At 34.3% G+C, this 20,827-nt stretch overlaps 1 long non-coding RNA gene across 1 annotated transcript in view; it reads right to left on the bottom strand.

The window, feature by feature from the left end:
• LOC119233512 (uncharacterized) overlaps nucleotides 1-18,002 on the bottom strand; it is a 54,725-nt gene extending 36,723 nt beyond the window's left edge. Inside the window, exon 1 of the long non-coding RNA XR_005122414.2 lies at nucleotides 17,797-18,002. This is a non-coding gene — a long non-coding RNA (uncharacterized LOC119233512). The remainder of the gene's footprint in view (nucleotides 1-17,796) is intronic.
• Nucleotides 18,003-20,827: the final 2,825 nt, after the last annotated feature.

The raw sequence follows: 20,827 nt of genomic DNA, 5'->3' as shown, positions 1-20,827 counted from the left end.
TGAGTGCCTCTAGAACCCCAACTATTGAATGTACTACTTGATACAAACAGGTAAACCCTTGTCTTCTGCATGAAAATGAAATACTACCAACATATATTTACCTATTTGCCATACTATTATCATGATATCCCATTTTCCTTTGCAAGTACATCTGGGAACCATGTTTATAGTAGGGCCTAATGTGGCACATCCTTATTTTTCATGTTAAACAATGAAAATCAATTCCTTCAATAAGTTGTGCTGACACTTCATTTTCTCTGAGGGAAAATGATAATCTGTACTCAAATGAGGATAATAAGTCAAATGGTTAAAGATTAAGACTTCTGATGGCAAACACCTGTATTACACCTTCCTCCATTCTATTAAAGAATATAAATTTGACCAATAATACAGCAAACAGCTTTAATGGCTTTCTTTTTTTTAATACATTTTATCACAGATTGTGCTATTTTACGGAATTGGCATATGCTTCCATTATAAAACCATGTAACTCCTTATTAATTTTGGACAACAAGGAGTTGAGGGAGATTTGATGACTGTGCTAGTAGTATATTTAATTTCTCTGTAGTCCTTCCTTGAAAGATCCCATGAGTTCAGAGGTGCTATTTCTCTCCAATGAGAAAAACCATGAGAACCCAAAGCAGAATAAAAAGCTCCCTTCTCATTTATTTTCACTGCAACTGCAACTTCTGCATTATTGTAGCATCACAATGCTATAGAAGTGATGGCAATTTACTCAAAATTCTCAAAACTGACTGTATTCGGGGCAAAGAGATGTGATAATGTACAAAAGGAAAAAATCTGAGACTACAAGTATGTCACAGTCCACACTTCTGAGGTGGCTCATAAAGAACCATATTCATAGTGAAGGGCTCATTAGGGAGGATGAACTGAGTGAGTAGGAAAGTGTGGGAGCCGCTCCAGAAGGAGGGAGCACAAGTATAGCTGTTAGCATAGCTGCTGCTGGGAATACTACACTTAAGAGTCGTTTCCACAAAAATGAGAGAAGAGCACAAAATACCAGGGGCTTCCTTTCAAGGCACTTGAAATCTCTTTAGAGGCCACACTGCACATCTGAGTATATAGGACCCATCTAGAAGAGCAGCAGTTCTTTCTGAATACCTCAGCAGCTTCATCCAAATTCCCAGGTTCAAGTGCCCATGGCTGCCATTTAGCCTTCATAATGTGTTCCTTGCTGTTTCTCCACATTTTTTTCTTTATAAAACAATTCTATCTATATTATTTTGGAATTGTCTTAGCTTAAAATCTTTTTAGCAGTTTCTTTGGCACATATCTTTCTATTCCCAGAGTGAATAAAAATCCCCAGCATTGATGTGGGCAATTTCTAGGAAGCATGATTCTGTCATCTGGCTCAAATATCCTTAAGGTTAATTGTGGATGAGTAAGAATCATTATAAGCCCCTTTCCATTTGCACTGCACACAGGAGAGAAATAGAAAAGTAATGATGGTGATGTTGGTGAATAGACTGGAATTTACACCAGGCTTCAAGTGATAAGATAAAGGATTTAAGAAACACAGGTCTAAGTTTCAAGGTAGCAAGGGGTGAAAACTCACTTGTCAACTGGAACAATGCTTCTTAAGTCAAGGAACTAGTGAGTTACTGTTGCTATGAGACTCCTAATCATTCCAGATAGCAGTCTGATGGGGGTATTTTGTCTCCATTTGTCTAGTTCCACAGGCACCATGACATCCTATCAGTTCCACTGCTCTGAAATGATTTTGAAACCACTACTTTTTGGGTACTTACATCTGCTGAAAAGATTATATGGTATAAGGTTTTCAAGCCCCACAAGAATAGGTCAGCCAGCCCTAATCTTGAGATTCTTGAGGAAATGATAAGTGGAACTGAGTTGACCCAAAGTACCTGGTCATCGCTTATACTATGTCACCTACAGTCCCAATATCACTGGTTTAAAGAAGATGGACTCTGGAGCAAAGAGAATGGCATGAATTTAAGATCCTAGGCATTATTTGGAGTATATCTGATTTTTCCAAATGATTATAGATATATTGCAGCAAATGTTTTACAGAAGAAGCTACTTGCTTGACCACGAAGAAGGTATCTTTCCATGGCGATGCCTTTCCTTTGATGTCATGAATATATTTCAAGAATTAGAAGAATATGATTTTAGTCAACTAATAATGCCCTGACAGTATTTTTGTATATTATTAAAGCAAGTGGTATTTACCCAATTAAAATATAATCCTTCGAATTATATGAAACAAGAAACAATAGTTATGTCTATATTTTTTCCTGAAAACGAATTGATACAAATTGATTAATCCTTGGGCTCCTATTTCAATAGTAGACATTATCCAAAAATTAATATAAACAGAATCCAGTGGTTGCTTTTATGATTTCTGAGAATTTAGGATATTTACCTCTCTGGTCATCATTATGAAGATCAATAATACTGTTAAAAATTACTCAATGACTACAATTTAAAAATATAATTCCTTGAAATTTTCATTTACTTAAGACTGCAGATTTGGGAACTTGCTAAACTCAAATTTAAGATATTTAAAATAAAATCCCTACAACCACATACAAAGATAGTTTTCTTTTTTTAACTTCAGCATATATTTTGAATAAATTGAAATTACTTTGAGTACTTCTTAACTTTGAATCAACTTGACTAAGAACACTTCAATGTATGAAGATTTTTAATTTAATGAAAGTTCTATTATCCACATTGATCATTTTTAATTTTAAAGATTATTTTTAATATTTCAGGTATACTCGTCACTGTGTAACCCAATATTTGCAATAAATAAGAACTCAAAAAATAGGTAATTTCAATCAATTATAAATACAGCAAATTAAAGGAGTACAATGATCCAGTCTGTCTTTTCAACTTGACCATCATCTATGCAATTCGATCAGCATCTCCTTAGCTTTCTACTCCTCAGGGACATCATGTTAGCTTAACCTTACTCTTTATGTCTATGGTCTGATGATAACTTATGAATATTTCATTGAATGAGTCAAAAATCACTTGTGAATATGAAGGTCGAAGAGAAAACTAAATGCAAATTATGAACAAGTATTAAAATATAAACCTTTAAAAAAAAGATTATTTATTTATACAAGCACTGGGTATAGTCAGAAGCGTGGGAGGGTGAGAGAATTCACCAGAGCCAGAGCGGGGAACAGAACAGGCAGAGTGACGAAATACACTGCTGAGGGGAGCGGCGGGAGAGACAGGAGAGGCCTGTCATGCCATGTGGGACCCTCGCTGGTGGCTGGGGATCAAACCAGAGCTGCAGAGGCTGCGGGCAGCTTCGCAGCCCAGTGCTCAACCACTGTGCCACCAGGGGAGGCCCAAAATATAAAACTTTCTAATAGAGTTTCTTCAATGACTTTTGCAATAATAATTCAGTAATGTTTGAAAGACTGAGTAAAGCACTTATTTTTTAGGGGTAAATACTAGAACTTCAGGATAGCCAATATGACAATACATTTCAAATGTATTGTAGAATTTCTCAGAATTTAGAGCAATGCTATAGACAGGAAGCTGCCGCAATAGCTTCTAATCTCTTGCTATTATGTTACCCTTGGCCTTTCACCTTAGTTGGCTGAAACTGCATAGAGACTTACAAGATATATGTTTTAACTTAAATATTTTCAATATTTTTTCATTATTTTAAATGAAAATTATATATAGAAGAAATTATTTCAGGTCTAGCATATAATGAAAAATGCTCTAATATTGTTTGTGGAATGAATAAGTTTCTGTAATGAGTTTTACTCCCTGACATGAAATCAAGAACTATTTAGAAAGCTGAGGACAAGCATGCAAATGTTCAGGCCATGACATACATTTCATCTCCAAGAGAGAAGTTGATATGAATTAGAGTTTCACATTTAGAAACACCCACTAGATTAATGCTTAAAGAATCACGAGAGAGAGTCATGTGAGTCTAACCAGTCTCAAACTAAATCTAATTTTAGAAGTTTTGGGAAATTTTAGAAGATCCCTGAAAAAGAGTGAGATGTGTTGTGAGATTTTGGGATTTTTTGAAAATTGAGGTGTGAGACTTTAGGATTTTGTAAACCCATATTTTTAATCCTTGACAACCCCATAACCTTGATCCAAGGTTGAAAACATCTATGGCTTTTCTTTCTTAAACCATTAGAACATGAACTCTGTTGATATTCAATGTCTCACCAAAGTTAATGTTCAATAAACACTTGAGTTTGACTATAAAATGGCTGCAATGGAACCATTTGACAGGACTCCTTGGATACAATTTTGTTATTTTCTAAGGATTATTGATGGCTACATTCATTTCCATGGAAGCCATTACAAGCTGAACTTTTGTGCTACTATAAGTTGTCTTCTAACCAAGTTCAGTGAATTTACTTAAATGGTATGAGATTAATTTTTAAATTTGCAACCATTCATATATACTTTTTTGAAACAATGATATTTAGATGAAAAAATAGAATACAGTATGTGTTGATTAGGTGTAGGAGATAAAAACAGGAAACTGACAAATGGTAAAAAGCATGAATGAAAACAAGCTGCTTTCATAAAACAAATATAATTGATGTGGAAATGAGAGGTGTATTACCCACACTGATCAAATCTTATTACAGTGAATTTCAATATAGTGTACAGAATTTTAAATAAACAAAATAAATGTTTTTTCCATGGTGTTATGCATGTTCTTACCTCAAACTTCCTTTTAATGGAAGGCGTTAGAGAGATCTGACCAGCACATCAAGAATTTGAGTACCAGAAAATATGACATAAGGCCAGCATCCTTTCTAGAATTGACACCATCTTGCATTTGTAAAATACTTTATTATGGTGATGATCCCCCTTTTCTCCATTATCCCCACATTATAACACAATAATGGGGAAGATCCCTGAAGAAACGCAGTTAGACCTGCAGATAAAGTCTGGCCTTAGAAGGTTAAATGCTATCACTACTCTGTAGACATTGTAGCAGCTTGGACAGTATACTTGTTCCAAAGTTTCCTCATTTCCAAAATAGGGAAAATAAAGAGATTTACCTCATAGAAGTTTTTCTGAGAATTGGATGGGGAATATATTATATTATGATTTACTGGTAGCAAGCACTTAAATGTCCGGGGTATTATGAGATCTATAAGACATGCGATGGACTGTTTACAAAAGAGGAAATTGAGAAACAAATGGGTTAAGTGCTTCTGTAAGAGGTTTGATGTTTCTTATTAAAATCAATGGTCTCAGCTTTATCCTTAGAAGGATTTTGTCAGAACTACTATCATTTACCAAATGAAACTGCTGTGCTTTCATGTCTGTGTTTTCCTTTATCCAGTTATTAAAAAAAAAATCTGAGAAACTGGAACAATTGTATTCTCACTACTTTAGACAATTTACTCCATGAATTTGGATTATTTGGCCACCTTCTCAGGCCTCAGTTTCTTTGTATACTGAGGCTCTTTTCCAACAGAAAGTAATATTATTGCACAAACTCGGTAATCATACTAGAAATATGAGGGTTGTCTCATAAATAAATGACTATATTAAGAGGATTTTACATTTTTATAATTAACTGTTGTTATAATTTATTTTCTGCATATTATTTTGGCACTGGTATTTCCTCAGTCAGTTCTACCTTTGATTTACTATCATTTCAAAAAAATTATAATGGAAATTCAGACACATAAATTCAACTTAACATTGACAGCAACTATGAAATTAAAGTTTTCCTTACCAAGTCCACAAGTGATCAATAATATATTGTATATTAATTTGTGCATGCAGCATAATGCATACACACTTCAGATTTTAGATAAGCAATATTATCCCTGCTTTTGACATTTGAAGCTGTAAATTCAATTCCTTATATTCCTTATATGTTAGGCTTACAGACTAAATAAAGTGACTTTTTTAAAACAAAGAAGCACATCACATATATTTCTGTGTTTTCAAATTAAGAATAGTGTGATGACACTTGATTTTTGTACCCTGTGGATACTTACAAAAACAATGTAATTTGGATCTATTCTGTAGTATAAAATATTCTAGAAGCAGAGATAAATTTTGTGGACAAATAGATTTAAGAAATTCATTTCTAATTGTCTGCTTTATGATATAATGTGAATAGTTGTTGATTAAATTGCTGATTACACTTTCCTGAAAGAACATATGAAATCTTTTGTAGAGATTCCAAATCTCAATACATTGATAAATCTCTATATCTCCAGCATATCAGTTCCTTATATTCATTCTTTGTGGAAGTTCAACATACATACACCACAATTACACACTCATTTAAACCTGAAGCATAGTCTGAATTAACAAGATAACTTAAATTCAGTTGTTCATAAACAAGAACTCTGAATAACCTTGCATTGCAAATTTCAGGTCAAAGTTTTGGCAAAATTTCTCAACAGCCCTTCATTGATCAACTTCTCTATGATAAAATATGGTAGAGCTAACTTGAAACATTTGTGAATGTCTATTTTGCAAGTATTGCTATTCATGTCTAAATCAGCATCTGGGAACCATCCACATCCACAGTATGTAGAACCATCTACATACTGTATGATTGTAGTAATAAGATTTGTCTTATTATTTAAGATCTATCCTAAGGTGAATCCTTTATTTTGCTGTGAAACTCAAAGGCTCTGGATTATTAGGGAGTTTGCAAATAATATTAATCAAAAAGGATGAATATAAATAAATGACTATGACCTTATTTGGTTCATCAGTATAATGCATTATCATAATGACCTAAGATTACCTTAAACTATGATTTTTGCATATAGTTTATAAGGGAATCAGCAGAAGTGATGTAGCATACCCTTCAGAAGGTCATATAGGGATCAAAGTTTGCATACAAAGGAATTTAAACAAAAATATTTAAAAGTTGAATAAGCTTGGCCAAATGTAAATGAAACTACACTTTAAAAAAGATAGACCACTTGGCACATGTGTAGCATTTTTTGGGATTATTTTGAGAGCTCAGAATTTATCAAGTTATTAATAATCTCATTTTCAGATACCATGAGTGGTATATCCTAGAACCTTGGGCATCTATTAGCTCTAATTTCCTAAACTATTGACAAGAAATTGAGATCCAAAGAGAGTCCTCTGTCATTTAGTAATGCATTTTCTTATTCCTTACTCAGTACTCTTTGTATTTTCTGTGTAATTATAATGAGAATCAGACATAAAATACTGAGAAATACAAATGAAGTGACCCATTTTGGAGAAACAAAAATAAAAAAGGCTTCCATGTGTGACACTCCCTATGAAATCATTTGAAGGGGCAGAATACTTGTAGCTTAAAGGTTGATGAAGATGATGGGTGACTGAGAAAAAGAAAATTAAAAAGTTCAATAAATACTTAATGAACATGTTTGTAGGGTTGTTTTTTTGCCAAATTATACAAAAATATTCTTTAAAGAGCAACTTTCCATATTTTTGGATTCATTTTATAATAAAATGTGATATATTTTGAATGAATTATTTATTATATAAAGCTTAGAGTAGACATAATTTTTAAAATATGTTGTATAGCAGTATATTCCTTTAAGAAACAGTACAGTCAAAATTACTGTATCTTTTTTTTTTTTTTTAACACCCAGCATAAAAGATCAGTGGACACATTTACTGAGGACTACAGTGCTGTCTGGTTTGAACCTGAAAAAAATAATGAAGTCTTGCATCTTCATCTTTAGACTCTATTAGCCTAATTTCTGACTGGAGTAAATCTTCACTGGTTGGCACCTAATGATCAATCTTGAAATAACTTGTAATTCTAAATGCAAGTTGAAAATAGCGTAGAGTGAAAGCAAAATCAAGTAAATATCCAGTGCACTCTCATAACATTTTTTCCCCTTTAGGTATTAAGACCCTGACTTAAAATTTGACTTGATTACAGGCATCTCTTGATGTATTGCTACTTAGTTAAATTAATTAATAAGGGAACTATGGGGAAAAGTATATTTAAACGCAACTTCACATAACTGTGAGGTTTTCTGATGATTATGTTTAAGAAAACAGAACAGTAAAGGGTTGATGCATATTTCTACTTTGATGCCCTCACAGAGATGCTGGCAATGAATTACCACATACTTTATGAAAATGTATTGCAATACCATGTTCTGACAGAGCTAGGTTTAAATATTTAAAAAAAAAAAAAAAGTTGCTCTTTTTCCAAAGGTAATCTCACTCCAAGAGGCAAAAAGCTATCCCAATGTCCATGTTCATTTCTTTAACTATGACACTGCTGACGTTTTCTTAGCAAACCAAACTATAAGTAACTTTGGCGTCCGTCCCTTACCTTACTTTAAAATAAGCATACTTACAACATGGTGTGACAGTGTAAAATATGAAAATAAATATCCATGTGTGCAGTTACCGATAATATATGCTCCTTCATGAAATCAATAAAATAGGTCCAATGGAGATAACGTTAAAGCATAACGCTTTATTATCAATTCCTTATATAATGTGAAAAGAGCTGAAATGTAGAAGACTCAATTCTAAAGAATTTGAGTAAGAGGTAGATAGATGGCATATTTTGTCAATTTCTACAACTAAGGAAGCTAGTTGAGGTGTTGCACAGAAATCTTTTTGTAGAAATCTTTATGTTTAATCAACATTATGGTTTTTAAGTCAAAAATAAGTAAACACTGTCCCAAGGAATCTCTACATTTGAAAATTTTCCAAAATTTGAAGGCATATTTGTAAACAGTTAAAGAACTTCATATTTGAAACCTCATCTATGCTTATTGTTTTTCATATATAAGTAAGTGAATAAAGTATAAAAGCAGAGATATGAAAGATGACTTGGCAAGAATAGGAAAGTGATTGTTTTTGTATCCAGAGGGACAGCAGGAAGTGGAATGGAAATTGGAATCTTCAACTGTATTTAAATAGTGAATTTTTTAATGGATGAATGGTGGAAAACATGAGGGAGAATATTATATTGCTTTTAACTGTCTATATAGTTTGAAATATTTCAAAATTGATAATGAAGTTTTATTATTCTAGCTAAAAATGACATATGTATGTATTACTCCTTTAGTGAAATTCTAAAGTCTTTGTTTTCCTCATAAGTTCGAGATTTTATCTTCTTCAGTTTAAAAATATGTATTTAAAATGAGTATCTATATGTAATTTAGAAATTTGTTTGTTAACCATTCATTTGAAAGACAAAATCCTAAATCTTCTTAATATATTTTAAGAATTTAGAAAAAATAAAATTAATCACCTTAAAAAACGTAGGACATAAGAGCTTCATGTATAACTAAGAAAGTAACTGAAAATTTGAAGGAAGTCACTATTTGTCATTTTTATAAATTCTCTTCAAAGAGGATTTGTTTTGACAGAAATCACTATTTTCAACTTAATCTTGCAAAAAATTCCTAGCAGCAAGTGTACCAAGTTGGTTTAATGTAAGTTGTACTTTCATAGCCTTAGTTATATCTTAAACAGCACTTCCAGTCACTTGTTTATTAATTCAAAAAGGACGTGGATGCAAGTTTACTGATTTTAACTTTTTAACGTGGGACTCATAACTACTGGAATGCTTTTTATTCTCAACATGCAAAAATTTAAAGCTTGCACAGTGTCCAATAATGGTAAAGCAGTAGCAAAAATGTTGCACCTGGGACAGAGAGGAGTGAGGAGAGCAAAGGTCAAAACCAGGCCTTAATAAGCATTGACTAAACAGACTTTAGACTCAGTGAAAAGTCCAGACGACCCCTGCAGCGTCATCTTACAGCTCTGATTTTCTTCTTTTCAAGATGTAGTATAATCCATAAATACAACCAAATCACTAGCAGCTTAGTCTTTGGTTTGGTTTTTATCTTCCAGGGTCACCCCTCCGCCCCACCACCCCCCACTTCACAGAGATTTGAAAAAATTAACCCCTTTCTGTCCTCAGACTAATGAAAGAATGAATTTTTTCATAGTCGCTGTTGTCAACTTAAACCTTTAAGTCCCTTAAGGGCAGCAGGCACTTTGTAAAGTGGCTTATAATAACCAGAGCACTGGCTGAATGTTTCATTTTCTCCCAATATATGTTGAATAATGTCCTAATAGATGACTAGCAGTAACAATGCAATTCAATGAGTATACATATCAGTGAACTTTTCTTTTTTTAATGAATGTTTCCAAAGCAATTACTTAAATACATAAAACCTTAAATGGTGTGTGTATACACACACACACACACACACACACACACACACATATCTATATATATATATATATATATAGTTCTGGTTTCCCATCACACTGAGGTTACATTTACATCCTAGTTTCTAGATAATTCAGATGCATGATGAAAATGTCTCTAAACAACTTTTTCACACAATCTCCCCATTTAGACTATCTGGTCCAGTTCATACTCTCATATTCCTATGGACATAATCTCTTTTCATACTTATGTTTTATTTCTCTAGCCCAACTCTTACTAAAAGAGAAGTTTGGCCCTTTAAGTTAAAAAAGCAATTTCCCTGCAGGAAATAGACTAAATCAAGTATAAACTGCAAGAATGAACAGAGTTCACCTTAAGAGCATTAGTTGAGAGAAGCCGTCACTCGGAAGTGGGCACAGTCCTTAAGCTGGGAGCGAGAACTGTCCAATTGAAGTCAGGATAATCTCTCTATTCTGTTTACAGCACTGCAGATTTTCCGAACGCCAAAGACATCTGCATCTTCCCTTACATTTATTCTCTCCACGTAACATCTACTTTGTTAGCCCCACTTTTCTTACAATTTAAAAAATGTAAAAAAAAAAAAATTACAACTCTCAGTGTGAAGCATAGCCACATAATTAAGGGTGAGGCAAAATCTTACCTAAGCAGAAATGACTGAGAACAGAGCAAATGGGGCAGGGAGTCAGACGTGTGCTGTCGTCTGAGGAGAGGGCCTAAGAAGGAGTACCAGCAAAAGAGACACAAAGGGTGTCCTGGGAGAGGGACAGGAGATTGGGTTTCTTCGGGATATCTGTCTTCTGATGATCATCACGATCTTACAGAACAGGACAGGGGATCAAGCAGACATTTTACATAGTGGCAAAGCTTCTGTAACTGATCATAATTTCTCCTGTGCTGTCCACCTAAAGCCTCAGGATATATAGGAAGACAGTGTAGCAAATCTTAACCATGACTCCATAGACATAAAAATATCAAAACTTATTTAAGAAGCTAAAGAGAGGATCTTATTTTATTTAGTAATTCTGATTATCTTTGATCCTGCAGAATTAGGATCTGCCTATTTTTCAGAATAACATGGAAGAGAAAATGGAAGCAGCTTAGCATTCTGTAGCATTCAGGATAGCATTTCTTATGTACAGCTATCCGTTTAGACCATTTTAGCTCCAAATGTCTGAAGTTACAATACAATTATAATTTTAATATTTTGTCCAATATGCATTATCCATTACTCCATACATACAAAGCTAGGTTAATTGCTAATTAAAATCTTAGTAATACTAAGATAGAAACATGTATAATTTAATATCTTAGACTCTGCATTATGTTAGGTTTTCTGTTTATACTTTGATTTTTACATATATTCTACATAGCTCAATATTCTAAATACATTTTATTTATTTGGGACAGTAGAACAAATATTGATTAAATCACTGCATATATATTTTAATAGTTTTTTATAATAGTATGCTTCTTAATACAATACTTTTCAAATGCTCATTTATATTCTTCCAGTATGAGAAGAACTAATCAACACATATACTTAATGACATGACGAAAGTTCTAATATATTGGTTACACAAGTAAACTTAGTAAAAATATATATGTGTATCTATGTATAGATACACATACATATATATGTATATACGAAAATATCAGAAATTCAAATTTCACAAGGTTCAGAATGAACTGATTTCATATCTTGGTGACTTAGAACAAACCTTCATAATTGTGAATCCCATGGGCTATCACATTTAAATTTTTGTGTAATTTTGATGCAAAGAAATTCTGATTAATCTTCAGTGATAAGATCCATTTTTCAAGCAACAGCACTACTGTGCTTTTGATGAAACCCTATATTTTTTACAACTGGTAGATTTGCTTAAGGTAAAATGCTGCCCAAAGAATTACAGAGAATTCCAAATCAGAATTCCGTGTTGTTGTGAGGCCAATACTTTTTCTTAGCTTTATTGTACATTTTTTAAATATATGTACCCTTGGTTATGTTATTGTGTTTTATGATATCTTTGTCAAAAATGTGAGCGTCAGGAAGGCAACTTATTTTCATCTAACACTTTTGCCATTCTAAAATTAAATATTTAAAAAGAGAATATCTTTGATTCTTTGCAGTAATAAACTACAAAGAAAATTACTTGTCAAGAATTTGTCAAAAAGATAAAACCTGAAAACTTACTTTTACAGCATATGGAATTTGCTAGGGAATATATAGACCATCTTCAATTCTTGATATCTTTTCTAATCTAAGTCCCAACGAAATCCCAAGAGAAAAACCTTTTCTTTATATATAATGATGAGACACATAATGAATCAAGAATTTTAGAGTGGATATTTTGATGGTAAATTGAAAAGTATATACACATATGTAAATATTTAAGTATACATATATGCTATCTATATATTCTAGTAACGGTTATTCATGTGATAAGAAAATGAATTTAGTATCATTTTCATTTCGCATCATCATTCTTTCATCTAAATTCAATTATTATGGCCATATCCTAATGCACTTTCTAAGCAACACATGGCTCACCACAGTTGAGAGACTAGAAGTGCATGATAACTTTTTTTATTACTTCTGAGGAAATGGCAGAAACAATCAACTCAAGTAATTTGCATAAGGATTAACCTCACATCTATATTAATATTAATCAAAATTAAATGTCTTCAATTAGTTTAGATTGGCTAGTAAGTGCAAAACAAAGACAAATGTGAGGCGCTGAGCCTCACAATGCCTCTACTGATTTCTTCACTGGCCCTTCCTCTGCACATGGTCAATTAGAATTGAAAATCCTGTGCTGATTTCATTCGCTGGAATTTTTAAGCAGGTCAGGAAGAAAGATGTTATTGAAAGGAAAAGTCTCATCTAAATAAGAAAGGAGCACGTGGCCATCTGGTCTTAGCTATATATATAAAAAGTTATTTCAGCTGAACTGCAGGCTTAATGTTTAAAAAGATGTGCCAAAAATCAACCCCAAATCTGTTGATGGTAAAATATCCCAAATGTTTCTTTTTAAACCTCCAAATACGCAATCCACAGTTCATTTCCTATCTGTGATTCATGAGCCCATTTGACCCCAGCGCCTCACTGAGCTTGACTGAGTTTCAGGCAGTGAAACATTCAATCACTCTTAGAACACTTTTCCTTCCTGGGCTATCAACAGGGCTGTAGATCTTTTGAAAATTGTGAAAATAACTTTGATAGTTTTCACTCGGATTAATTTGGAGTGTCGTCTGCCTGTAGGCTTGGAAGAATAAAATTTGAGGCATGAAGCAACCAAACCAGTTTCCCTTCTTTTTGAGACTTGAGGTTCCTGTGCATTCTCTGCACAGTGCTCAGGCATCTACTCAAAATAATTTCAGGCCTTACGCCTAAAGACTAAGTTTCTTAAAAGACCCAGTCTCTCTTTCCATTAAAGAAATTATAAGACTACTTTTTAGAAATCATATTCATAATGGTAAGAAATAAATTTTTAAATAACCTTTTATACTCTTTGCCAAATTAGTTATGCCTTTTGATAGTACTACAATTTTTCTGATATGATGTTTTTATAATAATTACATCATCAATATATTAATTTAGTCACTATCTGAGCATGCTCCTCTGCTAGTAAGACCTAGTTGACATCACCATCATCATTTAATTTTATCAAAATATGTTAATATTCTCACTTAAGTATTTTACAAACTGGTTGTAATACAGTTAGTGTGATCATAAGACCATATACAAATAGGATATATGTTTATACATATATAACATATATTATATATTACAGACATATAATATATATGCATATTACACATATATAATATATATGAAAGAATACATGATTATAAAGTCAATTTATCCAAGCAAGAGGACAGGTTTTAACTAAAGTCTTCAGATAAATACATGAATTAAAATTATTCTAATATATGAAATACAAGAACTTAATATATCCATGGCATAAGATATCATTGGTTGTTTTTGTATATTTATTATGTTTGTTCTGTCATCTCAAATAAATCATTACTATTGTGTAACAAGAATAAACTGTACTATAGTAAATTGTTCTCTCTCCGTTATGCTCTGAAAAACCATTTGTTCTTGAATTGGCGTTACGTAGTTCAACTATTTCAATCAAGTCCATTATCTTCTTTTCTTTGAAAGATGCCATTTTAGTAACCTGTATCCCCAGTGGGCATGTCATGTTTTGTTTTTAGAAAGTAGATGAAATTTAAATCCAACTATTTGTTCACTTTTTTATCTTTGATAAAACAATTATATAATTCATCCTCAGGCAAGAACTCCACTCTATGTTGAAAGAACTGTTTATATAAAAATTTATACTCAGGCCCAGGAATTTCTCAAAAAGTTATTTATTAGTTCACACTGGAGCCTTACCTCATAGAATGTCACCTAACTTGTGTAGCTTGTTTTTTCTAAGTACAAAATGTGTCAATTCTTTCAGCTATATACATTTTTCAATAATAGTAACATGAAAGCCAAAAAGAACAACACACTTTTTTACGGATTTTAAACAACCACGTAATACATCAGCAAAATGAACTTCATTAATTTATGTGTTGATGTATAAATAGTGCTATTCATATAAAGTTGCTTTGCAAATCCTTCCAAAATTAATCCATGTTAAGTATACAAGAAAGTAATACTAAGAGCAAATTTCAAAATTAAGAAAACAATGTATCAAATTCTTGATATGTAGAGCTGGTAGTTACTCCCAGTCATTCTATACTAATGAAGATTAATTTAAATTATATATCTAAACTTAGCAATTAAGAGCCAGTTGTTCCTTATTTATATATCAAATATGGCAGTATGTTTTGGTAAAATTATTCAACTCCATTATATTTTGAGCTAAGTTAAATAAAACAAGATACTTAAATATAAACATGATTAGAAATCTTAACACTTGTTTGTGGATAACTGGTTAGTGTAAGAACCATAAAATAGATTTGAAAATAATCACTGTGCCAGTCCACAAAATTTTAATACAAATATCATCTAAACCAGAACATATAAAAGGGGCATTACTTGTTAAGTCATTTATATAAGATCATTCTTTCCCAAGACAATAAGTTCACAGTAAAAACAATTTAGTGGTCACAAAAATTTAAATGGCAAATAAGAAACACCAGCTCAGTAAATATCAGTATTGTAGCATGTTTACCCAAATTCACATCCTCACCCTATCATTGAAATTCAGTCACCTCTGAAATGTTCAACGAGCATATTAATAAGGCTTCCTAGAATCAAGAAACTCTGACTGACTACATATATCTTGATAAGCATGTCCACACTGCCCCACAAACACATCTTCAAGAAAGAGATAGCTACAAATAAAATAGTCTTTCCTGTGGGTGTCGGTTAACCCCGCAAACACGTGAACTTCCTATGGGCACACACCCAACAGACACCGGCGATTAGGTGATTGAAAATTTTGCCCACAAAGGCAAAATTTTATATGTAATGACATCATCAGCAAACCTGGATTTTCATGTGCTATTAAGATATAATTGTGTGGTCTTGAGAGTGTGTGTCTCTGTACATTTGTGTGTGTGTGAGCGAGATCGAAGTGGGGGGGGGTGAGAGAGAGAGAGAGAGAGAGAGAGAGAGAGAGAGAGATGCTTAAAGAACAGCATCATCAGAAATGGTATAACCTTTTGCAAGCTTTGCAAGAATCTTTCCACAGACCTTTGACTTTTTCCAGATTTCATACAGTTTAAGTGCCATCAAAAATGCATTTCCCGCATAAGCAAATTATGTTTTGTTTAGTTAGCACACTGTTCATCCAAAATCTCCTGATAGGTCTGTTGAGATGAGATTTCTATACCAAATGAGGCATGAGTGTAATATGGTGTGTAATATGGTGCAGGAGTTGCAGGGTCCCCTGAGACCTGCATCTGAATGAGCAAGACGTCTTGGTTTTAAAGGCAATGAAAGGGTTAAAAATTGAGGCTGTCTGGGGTAAGAGAAAGGGGATATTGTTGTCTTTAATCTTTCTGCAGTATGTGTAAGACTTCCATCCCGGATCTGCACATAGCAGTGGAATAGGCTCGGCATGCATTGCGTGCAAGCTCCTTGATTGTAGAGGGGGAAAAACCTGGCTGCAGTCCAGACAGGCTGGAGCTCTGTTGATCATTATGTCTAGCCTTCAGGTGTCTCAGCACACAGTGGGCGGCGGTGGGGGAGGTGTAGATAACATGAGAGCAGACAAAGACCAAAAATGGTGTATTTAAAAAAGATTATGTGAAAATTTGCGTCCAAGTCCTCTTTAAAAAATGAATCCTAACCTCCTGGACTTTTATAATTAGAACACAAGCTCTGCTCTGGCAGAGCTCTTTAAGCCATAATTAGTTATGTCTGGAGCCTTTGAATAATTCCTTTCAATAATTGATGGAGTTAATATTCTCCTTTTAAAATGAGGAGGGCAATGTTTTCTTACAAATTCTCTTTTTGTTGGAGGCTTTGTCGTTCAAAATCTTCATCAGTATAAATCACATCAGTTTGATTTGTCTTTTAATTTCTTATGAGACTCAGTGTATAACTTTTTAAAGGATTTGGATAATTCTAGAAGTAAAGGCATAATGCATGGCTAGATTACCCTAATTGAATGTAAAAAGAATGCAATAATATAGACTCATTCTTCCCCATTTGTTTCCAATTATTTTATAAATTAAAAAAAATCTGCTTTGTATGTTGCTTCTGTTTGAAACTCCATCAAAAGATCTTACCATGAATGTAACTTAGATGCTAATCACATCGTTTGCCTGCTAGTAAGAAGAAATTCCCCAATATTTTATTTTTTAAGCATTCTTCTATATAGAAGCTTCTGCATGCTTCCTCCCCACCCCCACATCCTCACTCCACCCTATTAGGAATTTCAAAAAAAAAAAAAAAAAAATCCTTATACATGGAAGGCTGGATCCTAAGACAGAAAGCTGTCTTTTCTGTCTCCTTTACCCTGGCCACTTTCAGTCGCCTTTCACTTCGGCGGGGACTTTATTTCACATTTTGTAAAACACCAAAACCAGTTCAGTCTCTGTCCTTACTATAAAATGAAAAGTGCTGGTTAAAAAATAAATAAAAAGAAAAGCCCTGGCTTGAAGCCATTGTTCAGAATTTAAGAGCTATTTGCCCCCAAGTGTCTTAGCAGTCTTTCATAGCTAATTATAATAACTGTCAGATGTCTGGAAAGTCTGTGGAGCCTTGTCAGTGGAGTCAGCAAAGTTTGCCTTTTATTTTTCTTGGGGACAGATCAAACCTGATTAGACATAAAGAGCAAAAAGCAGTGAACTAAGTACATATGTGTGCGCCTTCATTTTTCCTTATGAACAAAGCAGCATACTAGACCAATGTTCCGGGGTGCAGCCTCCTGCAGCTACTCTTTGGAATGCCTGACTTTTATTTTTCATTCTTTATCTTTAACATAATAAAACATGCAACAATTGTCCCTGGACATTTTCCTGCCAGTCGAATATCCTTCAAAACATGTATGATAGAGTACCCTGAAAATATCTTCAAATATCTGATGCTTATGACATAAAACTATCTTAGCCAGTACACTTGACGGAAAGAAATACATACTTACAATTTTATAGTGGATATTCGTGCTAGTTCCTTGTTCCCGGAGGCACAGCAGAAGCTTTTGTCAGACTGTCCCTAATGCAGGTGCAGAATCCCAGTCTGCAAGCAGGAAGGAGGTAGGAAAGTGCTTCATAAAGTCACTCGGAACTCAGCCACTTGTGCTCAGGCATCCTTTGCTCCTGTGAAAGCTGTACTATCTGCAGTTCTGAATTGAACTAAATTACAGCCCATGTGAAAGACAGGGGCAGCGAGTCATGTGGGAGATACACAGCTATCCTATTGGCCACTAAGACATAGCTTAGGCATTCTGCCTTTTCCACCATTGGTGAATAGTTAAAACTGAAAGCATCTAGATCCTCCTCTTGAGCTTATTTGTCCTTTATGTGTGGAAGAATGACTGTAGGATTTTACAGTGACAGAATTAGTTAAGAAAGGGACTGAAGTCATCCTTCACAGAGACTAGTGGGAGGAGATTGGAAGCTCAGCTTTTCCAGGATTTTTTTTTTTCCCTTTCTATCTCCCTGCCCTGCAGTTTTGTCTGGGATTTGCCTGTTTGCTGTCAGGAAAAAGTGTGTGTGTGTGTTGTGTACCCCCAGTTAACTTTCGAGGTGACAGAAAGCAAATTATCATCTCACTCTTTTTTGAACTCAGTCATGTTTTGAAGCACCCAAACAATTTTTTAAGATCAATTTTCTCATTTTATTTTGATGCTTAAAGATGATTTATTGCCATTCTAAACAGGCTAAATTTTTCACAAGGAAATCATGAACATAACTAACTTTCCTAAGTAGTTACTATTTCATAAAAGCAGGGGGGAGATAGCTCTGGAAAATAGTAAAAGGCAACAATGTCAAATCAAAGAAAGGACTTCAAGTTGGCAGATTAAAGATGAAGAATCACTTTCCCAAAACCATTCTAATTTCCCCCTTTTGGTGAGGCAAAACGTTCATAATATTGGCAACTAGAAGGTGATTCTAGGATTATTTAATTTACCTAATTTAAAAAAAAAAATCTCTAGTGCATTTATGTTAGGTTTGAGTTCGTCAAATCCCACATTCGTGGTGCTAAAAGGGAGGAAGGTGAACTCTGATAAACAGTAACTATTCATTGACAGTGATACACAGAATTGTGCGAAAATAAATGAAAGAAACATAGCAGTGCATGGCAGTTTGCTCTTTCTTGGGTACCTACTAAGAACCATGGCCTCCCTGGTGGCGCAGGCAGTTGAGCGTAGCACTGTGAAGCTGTCCTCAGCCTCTGCAGTGCATGTTCAATCCCGGACAGCCGGGGAGATACCCACATGTCGTGGCAGACCTCTCCTGTCTCACCCACTGCTCCCCTCAGCAGTGTATCTCAGTCTGCCTGTTCTGTTCCCCGCTCTGTCTCTGGTGAATCCTCTCACCCTCCTGCACATCTGGCCTATACCCCGGTTCTTGTATAAGTAAATACATCATAAAAAAAAAAAAAGAAGAGCCAGCCAATCTCCTTGAATTTAATTGTTGTAACAATTAAATTAAGTCAGCTTTATGTCTTTCACACCTTGGTGGCAAAAACAGACTCAGATGCTTCATTTGAACCCATATTTTTGATTTCAGGTCCAGTTTTTCAACTTAACTTCAAGTAATAATGGTTACCATTTATAGATACCTTCCTATTGTGTATGCCAACTATTATGCAAACACTTAGCATCTTGTTTAGTTCATCCATTTCACAGATAAGAAAGGAGGCTTACACTATCCAATATTATATAGCTGTCAGTTGATGGCCACTGAGTCAAACGAACTCTTATCTACTTTACATATACCAACTGAATTGCCATGATGGAGTCTGGTAAGGTTTTTGCTAGGGAAACACATTTGAATATTTCAGCATAAATGGAGAACATCCATTGTAGTCAGTGTTATGTTCAGAATCAGATCATGTGTCACAATTTCACTATCCATTCATCTGTTGAAGGGCACTTAGGGTGGTTCTGAAACTTGAAAATTGTGAACAATGCTGCTATGTATGTAAGTGTATATAAATCTTTCATACTAGAGTTTTCAAATTATTTGGATAAATACCTAATAGGTATTGCAGGATCACAGAGAATTTCCATTTTTATTTATTTATTTATTTATTTTTACCTCTCCTCTCCCCCTTCATTTTTATTTTTTTAAGAAACCCTCATACGGCTTTCCAGAGGGGCTCTAACAACTTGTACTCCCTAGTTGTGGAACATATACTCAATGAAGTACTACACAGCTGTGAAGAAAGATGAAATGGTGGCATTTGAGACAAAATGGGTGGAACTTGAGGTGATCATGTTCAGTGAAATAAGTCAAAAAACTTGAAGGCAGATATTGGATGGTTTCACTAATCTGCAGGTTATAAATACCCATAAAACATATTGGCATAAAGAATAGTAGGACTAAAACTTGAACTTGGCAAAAAAGAAGATAATGGTTACCAGAGAGAACAGGGGCGAGGGTGCAGGGCATGGGGGAGGTAGGGAGATGGGGTATGGATATTGGTGCTTTGGTGAAGGGAAAAAAAAAAAATGCCCACATGTGACTATGAACAGGCCTCAGAGAGTCAGTCATGGACAGAGTTACCTTTGGGTTCCCACAAGAGGCCTTTCAGAGATTCCTGCAGCCACAGAATGTTTGATGGAGTGCATTCACCCAGTTTATCAGCCTGGGCCTTAATGAGCCCTGCCAGTGGTTCAGAGGTTGAGACCCTTGGGATAGTAGGATAACAAGTCCTGGACCCTTTGGAAATGGCATCCAAAATTTTTGTTGGGTCGGAGAATTATCAAGAGCCCTCATGGAGTTTCCTGAATGTCCCCTTCTGCAGGCTATCCCATATGAACTACAGGGAAATTCCATTCCCCTCCCCAACCCTTGAGGGTCCACCTATAGACTGAAGGTAATTGTTGAAGGAAGTATGACTGAATCTTCACCCATGCACTGGCAAGATGGCTTTGCTGTCTCTCAGAGCATGATGTAGCTAGGGTAGGTTAATAGGTCCATGGGAGAATTAGAAGATAAATTTTA

Source organism: Talpa occidentalis, unplaced genomic scaffold (genome assembly GCF_014898055.3).
Source record: "Talpa occidentalis isolate TD23 unplaced genomic scaffold, MPIMG_talOcc4v2.1 talOcc4.8, whole genome shotgun sequence".
NCBI classification, from domain to species: domain Eukaryota; kingdom Metazoa; phylum Chordata; class Mammalia; order Eulipotyphla; family Talpidae; genus Talpa; species Talpa occidentalis.
This window is presented reverse-complemented; position numbering and strand designations above follow the sequence as displayed.